This window comes from Centruroides sculpturatus, unplaced genomic scaffold (assembly GCF_000671375.1).
Source record: "Centruroides sculpturatus isolate CEXI.00-Female unplaced genomic scaffold, Cexi_2.0 scaffold1175, whole genome shotgun sequence".
Lineage (NCBI taxonomy): Eukaryota > Metazoa > Arthropoda > Arachnida > Scorpiones > Buthidae > Centruroides > Centruroides sculpturatus.
This window is the reverse complement of record NW_019385559.1, coordinates 185,679-200,183: the sequence shown is the minus strand read 5'-3', so window position 1 is coordinate 200,183 and position 14,505 is coordinate 185,679. Positions and strand designations below refer to the sequence as shown.

General features: G+C 32.5%; 1 protein-coding gene across 1 annotated transcript in view; it reads right to left on the bottom strand.

The window, feature by feature from the left end:
- Nucleotides 1-13,394, bottom strand: part of LOC111640133 (uncharacterized protein DDB_G0283697-like) — a 71,514-nt gene extending 58,120 nt beyond the window's left edge. Inside the window, exon 1 of the mRNA XM_023386131.1 lies at nt 13,261-13,394. The gene's annotated coding sequence lies outside the window, so the exon portion shown is untranslated. The remainder of the gene's footprint in view (nt 1-13,260) is intronic.
- Nucleotides 13,395-14,505: the final 1,111 nt, after the last annotated feature.

Below are 14,505 nucleotides of genomic sequence, written 5' to 3'. Positions count from 1 at the left end.
AAAAAATCCTTAGTTAATTAATTTTCATTATAGACAGCTTTATAAAAGTATAAAAGCTCTCATAAAGTATTTTTCTGAGGTCTGTCTTATCAGGTAAATTACTGTACACAGTGTATTCATTAATTTTCATTTTCATGTAGTGGCTCTATGCCTTCATAAAGGACGTACTTTTCCTTTGTTTAAGGGTATTTGGGCAGTTTATTCTCTGTTATATTCTGTACAAGTAAATACTGTACAAGTACAGTACAGTATTTTCTGAGGAAATACTCGTACTTATTTTTTTTAACCCCATTCCCGATAACTCTGCATTTTCACAAACTCGGCCACCCTTCGGTCCACATTAGGCCAAGTTTTCGAGGTTCTACTGTACTAAAATATATTTAATAGTGTCCCTAAATGTTAAACAATGATCATTGAGTTCAAGTCATTGAGCATTGAGCATCAAGTCTCTGACTTCAGCAACATGTTCATTAGTGGAAGTACAGGGTAGGGCAGAAAGGACAGATGCTTTTGAAATGGCTAAAACTCATTACCAGGTGGAGTTACAGCTGTGTGACAGGTAGTGTTAAAGTAGTGAGGTCTTAGCATAGTCTTTTCAGTTGAAGGCATGGAGCAATAGATGATAGAACACTACGTGTTTGCATACGACTGAGAAAACAGTCACACAAAGGGGTTGCTCAATCATACACATCTGACAGGAATATGTTTCCCATCCTTGTGCAGAATGAAAACGTATTCCCATCAGACATATGTGGTTTCAACAGGATGGGGCAACGGCCCACACAGCTAGAGCATCAACTGACATTATTTATTCTCTCTTCCCTGGTTGCCTCATTTTCAGGTTTGGTGACATTCATTGGCCTCCTCGTTCGCCCAACCTATCCATGTGCAATTATTTCTTGTGGGGACACCTCAAGGTACATGTATATAGCATAAACCTGTTCTTTGCAAAAACTGAAGGAAGCTATTCACATGGAAGTTGCCAAAATCACCTCCAGAAATGCATCACTGATAACACAAACACATGGGAGATGTTGTTTCCACACTTGATTCTGTAAAATGCTATTTCAATACAAACTCATATCTTCCAACAAATATCTTTTGTAGTGATTTTTTTCAAAAAACATCCATCATTTCTGCCCCACCCTGTAGATGGTCTACTAGACATGGTTCATACTAAACATGTTCTCTGCCATCTTTGAACATCTTGTACCACTCAAACTTTGTTTTTGATAGACTATCACCACCAAAGGCTTTTTGCAACATTTCCAATGTTTTTGTAATAGTAATTCCATTGCAAACAAAATTTAATGCACATTCTTTGCTCAATTACACTTGACATTTTGAAAAATTGCTGGCACAAACTTTTTATAGTCAAAGTAGGCATTTATTTGCAAAGAAAAACAGATGATGACATAGATTGCTGCTAGATGTTGATGAGAATCAAACCTAATGACAAAAGAACAACAGTTGCACAACTCTTGCATGGAGTTTAAATGAACCGTTCCCAATACTTTTTTATCACAATAGTATATTATATATCAAATAACAAGATATTTGTCAGGAATATTTGCCCTGATGTGTGTGTATATATATTTATTTATTTATTTATACCAGGTATATATGACAAATATTTCTTAAGTAAAGTCACATTTGGCAATATCTTTTTAAAACAAGTACATTCATAATTTTTCACATGCGCATTATCTCCCAGCATCCCTTGCACACAAACAGATGCCATTTTGAATAACATTTTGGCAGTGTGTGCTTTTCATGTTGTGTGATGGGAATATCTAAGAGGATTGAACAGCCTGCCACTGTGAAATAAGGTCTATTATTCACTTCCTAGCTGCAAGAAATGTGAAACCAACAGATATTCATCACCAGATCTGTGAAGTTTATGGTCCGAATGCCATAAGTGATAGCAAAGTTCATAAGTGTGTAAGACTGTTTAAGGAAGTCAGGAGAATGTGCATGATGAACCATGCTCAGGTTAGCTGTCTGCAATTGTTGACAACCTTGTCTGTGTTGTTCCATGATTCATGGAAACAGACGATTTATATTTCCATCCTATCAGATAATTTCCAACAAGTTTCATGATCAACTCTTTACAAAACTGAAGACTGGAAATTGTGCTCTCAATCCAAGAAATGGTTAACCTTTCAGGTGTCACACTTCTATAACATGGGTCTACAGAAACTGGTCTCATGCTAAGGCAAATGTTTCAACAACGAAAACTATATGGAAATGTAGCCAAAAGTATGTAGAATCTGAGAAAAAATAAATTACGCATAATGTTTAGTGGTTCGTTTTTTGTTATAAAACAGACCTTACTTTAATAATATCCCTTGTACAGTAGAGTCCCACTAGTCTAAACACCGCTAATCCGAATGTCTGCCTAATCCAAACATGTTTCAGTCGGTAGAGAGGAAATATTTTCTAACAAGAGGTCCACTTAAGGGTGTTACCCTTTCTCTTTCCTGAGTGAACCATGTAAATAAGGCTTCAATAAGCTTGTCAAATGTTGAGGGCCTTGCTATTTATCAATTTTCAACTGATTTTTCTGAAGTAGAGGCACGAAACTGCTCGATCTTTGTGTTGTTTCTTCCCCAGTCGGTTATTGTGGCCTTGCCCATTCCAAACTCTACTCTCAATTTTGTTGCCCTTTCACCCTTGTCCAGTCTTTTCAAAACGTCCAGATTATTTTTCAACATACATGTGAGCCACCAGGAGGTAAGAGGAGTCTGCTCCTTCCGGCCACAGGTCGGTGACCTACTTTCTTGTCAGGGATGGTAGTAGTGTTCGGTTACGCGTTACGTGAGTGGAGGAGAATCGGAGGGGTAGATGATAAGATGTTGGCAAAATCGAGTAACGACACCATTTAAAACAAAACAACGGTTTATTTTACTAGCTAACTAAATAAAAATTTTACAAAACTTCATAGACTTTGTGGATGAGAGAGAGAGTTTACAATAACAAGCATTCATACCTCTTTGCATATACTAGTGGGATATTTTCCCGTAATGTCGTCCTTTATGGATTCTGAGTGGTGACACAAGTATAGGTCAGCGACGAAAGTGTAGGTCTGCAATGAGAGTGTAGGGCTGCGATGGAGAAGGCGATGTCTGACTTCGACATTCAGCGATTCCCGAGGAGGGGAAGGAGGATGGCTTTTATACATTTTGTGGTGGGAAAGTTTGTCAGGTGACCATTTGTTTTAGCAGGTGTGAGGTTAAAGGTGACGATAGAATGACAACAATATGATGAATTTTCGCCCGTAATTGTAAACAATACATGGTTTGATCGTGAGAATGTTTATAATAAGATAGAAAGAGTTATAACTTTCTCATGCGCTTCATATTTTGTTTCTGCAGGTGCAAATTCCTCTAGTTAAAGGAATTTTTATTTAAAATTTTAAGGATTAAATGATTTTATTACATTATATAAACTTCGAATTTCACATACACATTGTGTGTTTCCGTTTCATGACCATTGTAGCAGCAGACTAAACTAAAATAATGTAGAGCAAAGAGTACATTCAATATCCACAATTAAGTGTGCTAACTCACGCAGTATCATCAGTCAACTGATTGAAATACTGGACTGTGTATTAAAACCAACATTTTTTACAGTTAAAATAATTTTAAGGTAAACAATGAAGGCAGGTTGTCACTTCAAAATTACAAAGTTTGTTTTTGTTAACTGTTTGAACCCGCTATTGAGTACAAGTCAGATGAAATAAAGGGTGGGTGATGACATCATTGATGATGTTGGATCTATATAAACTAGATCTGTTTTACTGCTTGCTTCTGCATTATTTCAATTATTCAGCCAATCCGAACAGGGTTTGGTCCCAATTAGTTTGGACTAGTGGGACTCTAGTGTATATATATACATACTGGGTGGTCCATTTGTATTTGACAAATATCTTATAAAATATGTGTCCAATTAAAATCTGTACAGACCAAATCCAGTTTCTTTTTGATCATAGCTTTGTATGTGTGTTTTGGTCTACAGAGATTTTAATACCACTTAACTAATTTAATTTAAATCTGATGCCACTCCTTCAAAGTAGTCCTCCACCATTTATATGACAATCCCAGTACTACTGCCAACTCCTAAATGCTCTTTGGAAGTCATTATTTTGAAAATTCCAAAGTACAGTACTTATTGTGATTCAGATTGCATCTCCATGACTGCATCAAAATGACATCCATTTAGCTACAATTTCATTTTGGGAAACAAAGTCACAAGAGGCTAAATTTATCAAGGAGAGTGAAAAACTGTCAAGATGAAAGAGCCAGGGGCCATATTCTGGTCATCGTCTCTCGTCTCTGAGAGACAGTGTCTAAGTCACAAGCCAGTCATTGATTGTCTAGTCATTTGTTTATGTCTCAAGAGATCATTGCATCTCTCCAAACACAATTGTGGACAACTTTTTCTCTCAAAAATTCTCTCGTCTCTGGGAGACGAGCAGATAGTTGTCTTTCATCTGTTGTCTCGATTTCATTATAACCCATATGGGCAACAGGATGCTACTACTAGTCCTATATAATCACATTAGAGAATGTTCTCTATCTCAGAAAAGAATATTTCAAGGCAGATATGCTTCTGTTTTTTTTCCAGTACCTACTCAGGAATGCCAATGACTCCATCTTTTTCTAATGATCTTACATCAATTACTGAACTATTGAATACACTGAAAATCTTACTGTTTCTCTAAGTATTTTACAAAATATTACCATCTAATCTCTCCTTAACTAAGTACATATGCTTTTCTAACTTAGGTTATTAAAATTTTTATTTGTTACGAGAAAATATTACCTAAGACATTTTGACATTACCATCTGTAAAAACATTATAAAACAAAACATGTATCTTTGCCAAAATTACATGCTTTATTTGAACTCTTACTTTCCTTACCACATGACCTATAATTTTGTACTCTGCATTTTCAAAAATTTTACAATTTCATTGGTTAAAATTCCATACTGTGTTGAACGTGCAGATAACCCAAACATGTATAATCAACTTAACAGAATTGTGACATCAACAAAGATGAGATTGTTATGAATGACCAGAATTGCCTCTATCTCTGAGAGACAAATTTCATCTCTCATTTTGATGTCATCCATCACTGAAAGAAGAGATGAGAGATGAATGACCAGAATATGGTCCCAGGCTTTGTTTCACTGTAGTTCTGGTTTTTTGAATGAATCAAATGTCTTTTCAATTGACTCAGTAAATTCAGGCTTTCTCACTACACAATCTTCTGATAATTGAAAAAAAGATGATCAACATGCTATTTATTATGCTCCTGTTTTACCTTCTTGTTTTACTTTCTTGAGTCTCAGAGATTGTGGTTTCACCTATGGCTTAGATGTTGATTTCAAGTGTAATCTGTCAAGCATTTCTGACAGATTTTCGAAGTTTAATACAGAATTTAATACTTGTTCTTTGCTCAATTTTCAACTTTATTCTCAAATTGCAGCCCAACACTAACATGATGTTACAAAATCAAGTGCAATGAATGTTTCAGTTTTAAAAACAATCCCACTCAACATACTGATACACAAATCTCTAAGCCATCAATCAATTCTTGATGGCAAAATGATTACACTCTGTAATTACTGAACAGTGGAAACAGTACAGTTTCTTTTTTGATAGCACTATATATGTACAGGTGCTTCCCTGCTTACAAACATGTTAGGTTCCTGAGGTTTTGTCGTAAGTCAAAAACTAACCTAGAAAGTATATTTTTACACAGAATAACCACTTATTGTTAGCATTTGATCCTTTGATGTACTTAATAAAATACATACACTCATTTTCCAACTTGCTACTGCTTAGTAGCTGGTGTTTGAAATGTGTTTTTTTTTTTTCCATCTAATGCACTTGTTTTATAACTTCAAGTTTAGTTTCCATGGTAATAGAGCTTCACTTGCATTTATCTCTGCTGCTAGATTTACTATTACATTTTGGACACATTTTTCAAGCACTAATTGTAAAAGTTTATAAAAATCATAAACAATAGCAAGAAAACATCATTACTCTAACATTACTAACTTCAAAACTACCTCACCAGTGGTGATGAAACCTCAGAATTCCACACTAAAACAAAAAATGATGATATGCAATAAATAAATCCAGAGTAATTATTTAATATTGGCCAAAGACCAACTCCACAACTAGCAAAAATAACTTCAAAATATGTGCAGAATTTAAATTTTAGATGTACAGTGGTACCTCAGGATACAAAATTAATCCGTTCCGACACTGAGATCATATCATGAAAATGTCGTAAGGTGAATCATTTTTTCCCATACGATTACATGTAAAACCAAATAATTCGTTCCAATACGAAAAACACACTCAAATTAAAGCTAAGTAATACATTAAAAAAATAATAACTATAGTAAGGAAAACACTGAAAAATGCATTTTGTAGTTGTAAATGTATAAATAACCGTAATAGAATAATAATTGATAAAAAAAAATGTAGTTTTATTTGCACTTTACCTTTGAGGATAGATGACGGTGGAGGTGTAAACTGGTGACAGAGGAGAGGGAGAAGGGAAATGATACTAAAACTTAACTTACATAACATAATATAACAATAACTTAAAAATAACTTAGAAAAGATTTAAAAAATTAGCGTTGTTTTATATATTTTTTTAATTTTTATTCACTTCATTTTGCTTTCTTTCCTTCACTTCCACCAGCACTTTCACTGGATAAAGGTCACTTGGTAAAATACCTATTCAAAGACGTTTGGCTTTGCCTACTTTTTAAAATGTTTCTAAAATGACTTAGGCAAATGTCGTTACTCCGAGCAGCAATACGGCCAGTGAGAACCTTTTCGGGATGTTCCTTTTCAATAAAATCAGTCACTTTCTGATAATACCTCAAGATTTCCTTTATCGAGCGAGATCCTTCCATGACGAAGCAAACACGCGGACTGAGACCGACGAACAGAAGTGAATAAAAAAATGGCACTGCGAACTAATGTAACGTCGTATGGGAGTTTTTGTTTGTATCGTGTAGCAAAAATATGTTCGAATTTTGTGTCGTATCCTGAAAATTTCGTATGCTGGGGCATTCGTATCCTGAGGTACCACTGTATAGTTAAACTGTTCGTAAGTTGAACATTTGTAAATAAAGCTCCTGTGTACAGTGCATGCGTGTGTATATATGTAAAATTTTAAAGAAAATTTATTACTCTATTTTAAAACAGCAATCCTCAACATTTTTCAAGCTAGTGACACAATCAACTTTTGATGGCATACAAACGAACCAGTGTTGCATCAGAGATGCTGTTATAGATCTGAACAAAATGTGCATTTTATATACAGGATGTCTCAGTTAAACATTTCAGAACTTCTAAGGGGGGGGTAGGGTAAATCCCAATGACTCGGAATCATATAGCAATATTGGGTCAGAAATGCTTTCCTGACACAGTAGATGGCGATGCACGAAATTTCCAAGCATTCTTGCAGGGAATCATCATTTGGCCAACAGTGGATCGGACGTGGTGGTCCCGTGCATTAGTTTGCTCAGACCTATCATGTCTTGATTTTTATTTCTGGGGCATATGAAAACACTGGTTTATGACACCCCGTTGACAATTCTGAGGATCTGGTTGCAAGAATTGCAGTAGCTGCCGGAGAAATTCGAGATGAGCCTGGATTATTCCAGAATGTTCGGAATTCCATGCACCATTGGTGTGAGGTTTGCATTGCAGTCAGTGGAAGAAACTTCAAACACTTTCTTTGACTAATGTTCCTTTTGTTTTTGTACATTTATTATTAAAACAAATATTCACTTACAGTCTTCTTCTTTATGATGTTTCTGTGTACAGCACCGCTTCAGGAAAGCATTTCCAACTCTGCATTGCTATATGATTCCGAGTTGTCAAGATGCACCCTACCCCTCTTAGAAGTTCTGAAACATTTAACTGAGATACCCTGTATATATACCATATCTACTCACATATAAGACGATCTTGTATATAGGACAAGTTGTGACTTTAAAGATCAAAACAAAGAAAATTAGATTTATTAATATAATTCTAATTGTATTTCGTTTAATCACAAGTAAAATATCAAATAAACTTAAATGCACACATTGACCCACAAAAATTATTGGCATTTTAAACTTTAAGGAAAAATCTTGTAAAATCAACAACATAATTTGTTCATGTAAAGTTGGGCAATTGGAAAACTTTTTTTGCCAATTCTTAACAGTCTAATCCACTCTCCGTTGATATTGCATCATCATTCCTCAAATTCTGATTTCCAAATAATCATCCATTTTCGCAATGGAACGGATTAAAACTTATGTTGGGTTCCCATGTGATTTTGGAATTTTTGTTTGGAATTCAATTCAAAAGTTTTGTTTTTCCTATTGCTATTCATCTTTACTCCTGACAATATACAAGAATGATTCAAATGACCCAGATAAAATACTTATCTTTTTAAATTCAAGAGGGTAAGCATCTGGTAAAAAAAATGCAAATACATGGTTCACAAAAATTATTTGCAAAAACGCGAAGAATCTTTCACTCACCCATATAGGATGACCTTGGAATTTGAAGCTGTGATAAATTAACTAAAACCCCATCTTATATGCAAGTAAATATGGTGTATATACATAATTAAAAAGGAAAGAAACAATTGGTATATTTTTTAAAATTTTTTTTATCCCTAGGAGAAGTTTACAGTGCACAGATTGAAAACCATTGTTTTAAAGGTGAGTTTTTATAGAGAGTTCAAGTGCATTAGTTGCCGTACTGCTTCATGACAATGTAAAAATAAGCTGGCTGCATAATCTACTGTAAATTCAACTACTGAAAATTGGGTATACATTAATAAACTGCATAATAACCAATGAGAAGAAAGAAACAACAAGAAAGTAAACATTTTCATCCATGTTTAACAGGCACATCAGGCTCCCTTTCATCATCATTCTAAATCATTTTCTTCTGTATGGCCAGCCAGAGGATGGTGTGAATGGTGAGTCTATATAAGGACCTGCAATCCTGCATGATCCAACTCTTGCAAAATTTAAAAATTGATCATTTCATTATTCACTAATTAAACTATTTTTGTTTATCTATTTAACAGATGATACCACGTATGTTTACTATTAAAATATTATTTTGTTCAAAACTAGTTTTTTTTTTATTATTAAAGGCTCCACATGACAACTTTGCAGCAGACCCTGCATTTTCTCGAGGTCAACCCTGTTCATCTGTGTTTAATAGGCATCGTCAGGCTAACTCTAGCCTGATAATGTCCATTAAACATAGATGAAAACATTTGCTTTCTTGTAGTTTCTTCTTGCTGAATATTGATTAAGTGCAGAGTTTGATAATCTACTATAATACTATTATATGAATTTTAGATATATTTATACATTATAAGCAGCCTAAATATATACATTATGTGTACATCTACAAAACTTCATTCTAACCAAGACCAATTATGAGATCATCAAAAAATGAAATATAAATTAAAAGATTGCTATCTCAATCATAAAAGCTTTGAATGAATAAATATCCAAAATATTTATCATCATTTTATTAAAAAATTGCTAAATATTACAGTCAAATTTATTATGTGTAGTGTGTATAAATACATATCACTTATATACAGTATATTTATACATAATGATATGTATAGCTAACTCAGGCTATGATGAGTTAGCTATACATATCATAATGATATGTATAGCTAATGCATACATAATGATATGTATAAATATATACAGTTGAACCCCCCTATAACATGGGTTCCTATAGTTCGGATTCCTATATCATGGCAAAAAATTGCGACAGTATTCATACAAACATGCTAAAAAAACTCCTATAATTCGGTAAAACGTCATCACCGACTCGTGTCACGACAGGATTGCACAAACCGTTGAGTTTAAAGGAGCAGCTGACCTACTAAAAACCATTTATTATTTAATGTCCATAAAAATTATATTTATATTAATGATGTCTCTAAAGTTCAGCGAATTTTTCGCGAAAAAAATAATTTATCAGGAAGCACGCGAGCACCATTCGATGACAATCTCCACAACGAAAACAAGCTTAAGCAACGGCGTAGTTGGACGGTGCACACTCAGTAAGTAATCCTACAATTTTTTGTTTATAGCATAGTTTATATGGATTATTCCCAAAAAATTATATGTATTTTGGAAATGTTGAGTCGAATTAGTCTAGAATCGATTAATTTTATGAAAGAAACCTTTCAAACAGCCGTAGTCCATAAACTGCATACGTGCCGGGCTGTGATTAACTGGACTCCTAGAAGCTGGATTCATAAAACTCAGAACTATCTACCGTGTTACAGGGGAGTTGACTGTATAATATAAATTTGTTTTTTTTATAAAACTGTTTACATATAAATTGTTTGTTTACAATACATTTTTAAATTATAAACAATTTAAAAATATACAATCAGACCATAATTTATTCCTAAAAGTTGTTCTAAAACCAAAACAAATTTTCCCACAAGAAAGAATACAAAGTGGATTAATCTGTTCCTGACCCTCAAAATAAAGCCTTATTTTATTTTTTAGCTGTATTTCATGCTAAAAATGACTACAAATGCAATGTAATATTGTATATAATATAACAACAATGCCAAACCTATGGCTTGAGAGCTGCATGCAGCTCTTCAAAAGCTTAACTGTGGCTCAACTAATAAATAAAAAATATTTGTTACTAGATTACCCATCATGCATTGCTGTGATCTCAGAAGAAACGAAATTCAAGCAAACTCGTTATAATAAAATTCAATTTCCATTTTATCATTTTTATTGAAACTTATTATTATTATATTATTATTATTATTCATTTTCATTGGGAAAACATTTCAAAGTGTCGTTTCACTTCTATTTATTTATTGGAGTGCTTGTGGATACACGATATTTTTTGTTTTTCTGTCTGGTGCGTACATGAATAAATCAGAAGGTTTTCCGACGCGTGAGCTGGCCACATACAGTTGTCCATGCGAGAAGCACGGATTCTCCAAATTTAGCCCACACACTCGCAGCGATTGTCAGAAGTGTGATATTCCCCATTTTTATATATTTTTTTAATCCTTTACAATTTTAATTATTTAATTGCTCCTTCCTCTCTTCCTTGGCATGTTGTGAAATTTCTGATAGTTGGATAATAAACAGTTTTATTGTAATTTGAATTTTTAAATTATTTTGAGTTGATATTAAAATTTGGAAAAGGGGGATCCCTAGATCGGTAAAATAGGCGAATTTCCTCCTACAACTTCAGTTATTGTTTGGGATACAGTTAAGGTTTTAACGAAGTTCGAGCGAATACATAATTAGCAAAAAATAGTTGAAATAAAGTAATTAAACAAAAATTATTACAAATATTGTAAATAACAGTTCACAAATGCATATATAGAGATATTTTTTGGAGGGGGGAAATAGTCTTCACAATTTGAAATTGATTGAACTCATGATAAAATGCTCGTATACACTCGCGCCATCTATCATAGGATAAATGTACTATGCCAGAAACCTTTGCTGGAGTGTATTAAACAACTTCCCAAAGTTTCATGGCAATCGGATAAACGGTGTGATAATGCATGAAGGACAGACAGACAGACAGACATACATTCATTTTTCTATATATAGACTTTTTTAAAATTTCATTACAAACATTACAAATTCATTCTGCTTTTGCTAGTTGTCGCAAAGAGTAAATAAAAAAAATGCAATAAATATGTAAAACTAAATACATTATGATTCTAAATTTTTTTTATTTTTATAAAGAACATTAGGTGCGGCTCCCAATATTTTTAGGTAGGTAACTAGGGCTTTTACAGCAAAAAGTCTGGGCACCCTTGTAATATAATACTGTATTACATATAATAAATTTTTGTTATTTAATTTGACTTAAGCACCTTTAAAGACAAACTTTTGAATGCCATTTATATTATGTGAATGTCAATTAATGAAATTTTTATTAATTTGATTTGAAGTCAACTGCAAAAATACCTAAAAACAGTAGTAGTATCTTTCCCACATGCACATTGATATCTAATTTAAATAGCAATGTCATCAATGATTTGTGTTGTGACATCTGATTATGCAAGGTGGTCTTGGTGGCACTAACTTCTGAATTGGTAATCTTGTCACTGATTGGTCAGGCCATATACTTTCTTTAACGTAGGAAATATAGGAAGTTGACCATCTGTCTCTCTCTAATCTGTATTCGGCTCTTGCCAAGTAGCTTGTTAGGCAACTGGGGCAAAATATGAGTTTTAAATTCTGTTCACGAACCAGTTTGTTCAGAAACTGAGGTTTGACCACATAAAATATTTTTATATCATCATACATTTTAAAATTACCATATTTATAATAAAATATCACAAAGATTCTAAGAAAATAAATAAATGAAATAAATTAAAGATAGGAATTATAAAAGTAATCTAATATTAAACTTCACATTTTTAACACCACTTATATAATTCCTGCTTTAAAAAGCTGGAACTGTATACAAAAATAATTATAAATATAGTACATTTCATCTACTATAATATTTAAATTATATTGCAAATACAACACAGGGTGATCAAAAAGCCACTGTGCACCATATCACAAACATAGCAACTCTGAATATCTTGTATTAATCTCTCTCAATTTTAAAATATTTCTAAAAAAATTAGTCATTTCACATTTGCACTAAATAAAAAAAAATGTTAAAAAATATTATGGAATTATAATCAACTTTCATACTTAGTTTAATAATGTCAAATTTCAATCTGTTTATTTTAAAACATTCTTTTTAATTGTTTTGTTGAAAAATCATTTATATATATGTAATTGCTTTATTTATTTATATGTCAAATTTAAATAATAAAAAATATTATATATTTTCATGTAATTATTTTATTTTTCTCATTTAATATGAACTAATGTCTTTTCACAGTAATAAAAATTTACTACTTTCTCCACAAAATTTTAAGATAATTTTAGAAAACTGTATTTTACTTTTATCATAAACAATTGGCATTTTACTGACAAGATACAATCATTATTGCTTTTTTCGTTTTTTGCTGTATCTAATTATTCAATTACATAATTATGGAGAAATGATGGATTTAACATAATGTAAATCAGCTGTTGTTGCTATAGTAACCATTAAGCCTAATGTTAGGCTTAATATGCCTAGAAGAAAAATTTATAAATTATTAATTGTCAACACATGTATTATTTATATACTACTCACATATGTCGTAAAGAAGATTATCTAGATTTGTTTGTAAATTATAAATCACTATTTTGTAAAAATTAACCAATGAATATGATAATTTCAACACTTTTGTCTAGCATTCACAACTTTTTGAATCCAACGCCATTCGACGATTAATACGCCAGTTGCGGTCAATTTTATTAATAAATTATTTTAAAACATAAAAATCTTTATATTTCAGATATTTTTAAAATTATTGATGTCAACAATTATATAAAATTTTTTAATGTTTTAATTAAAAATTTTAACAAAGATAATGCATCATTAACCAATATCATAATATTAGCAAGCAGGATGGCCGAGCGGTTAAGGTGGCTGCTAATGCTTTGGAGGTCCCAGAATCGACTCCGGACGGGTCGAAAAATCCCCAGGAATTTTTCAGGATGGTCCTTCCGAATATATTGGACTCCGTTCCTCACCATCCGGCCGCCCCCATTGTGGGTCTGGCCGAACCCATAATGGGCTTGCTAAAAGAGGCCCGCCCTCTTACTTGTTAGTGCCCACAGAACGGAAAGAGTTCAGGGGGGAAACATTACAGAATCGAAGATGTACAGTACAGTACATCACTTTCATCAAGAAACGTAATTTACATAACCATATGATATTAAATGACACAACTATGAGACGCGGAAATATGCAAATGAAATTGAAAATAAATTTTTAAAAAACAATTTTAACTTTTAATATTATTCTGATTTCGAATTTATAATCTAATAACATAAAATAACAAGTTATACGTAAAATATACAATTAGAAGTTGAAATTTAACCGTGCGATTTAATGCTTTGATGTAAAAATTTGGCGTAGTGCGCGATAGATTTTCGAGATGTCATACGAGTACTTATTACTTCGAATTGTTAGTTTTTCTATTATTAAACACTATCTCCAGGAGGAAATCTCTCCAAAAATTCCAACATTTCTACTTTGTATTTCGACGCTGTTTTAAATCGGAACGTCTAGAAAAAAGGAAGTATTATTTCGTTTTTTTGGTCTGTGTAAACAAATTTCTAACTTGAAATCTATTCGTTTAGATTTACCGTTTTTTATATAAATTTTTGTTGAATTCAATTAATTCGATTGATTTATAAATAGCTTTTCTTTCGTTCAAACTACATAATAAATCTGTATGTACAGTACTGTACCTTCAAATTATTAAATTTTTAGTAATTAATCTAAAAGATTAGTAATAATTCTCTAATATTTTACGCTAGAATATTTAAT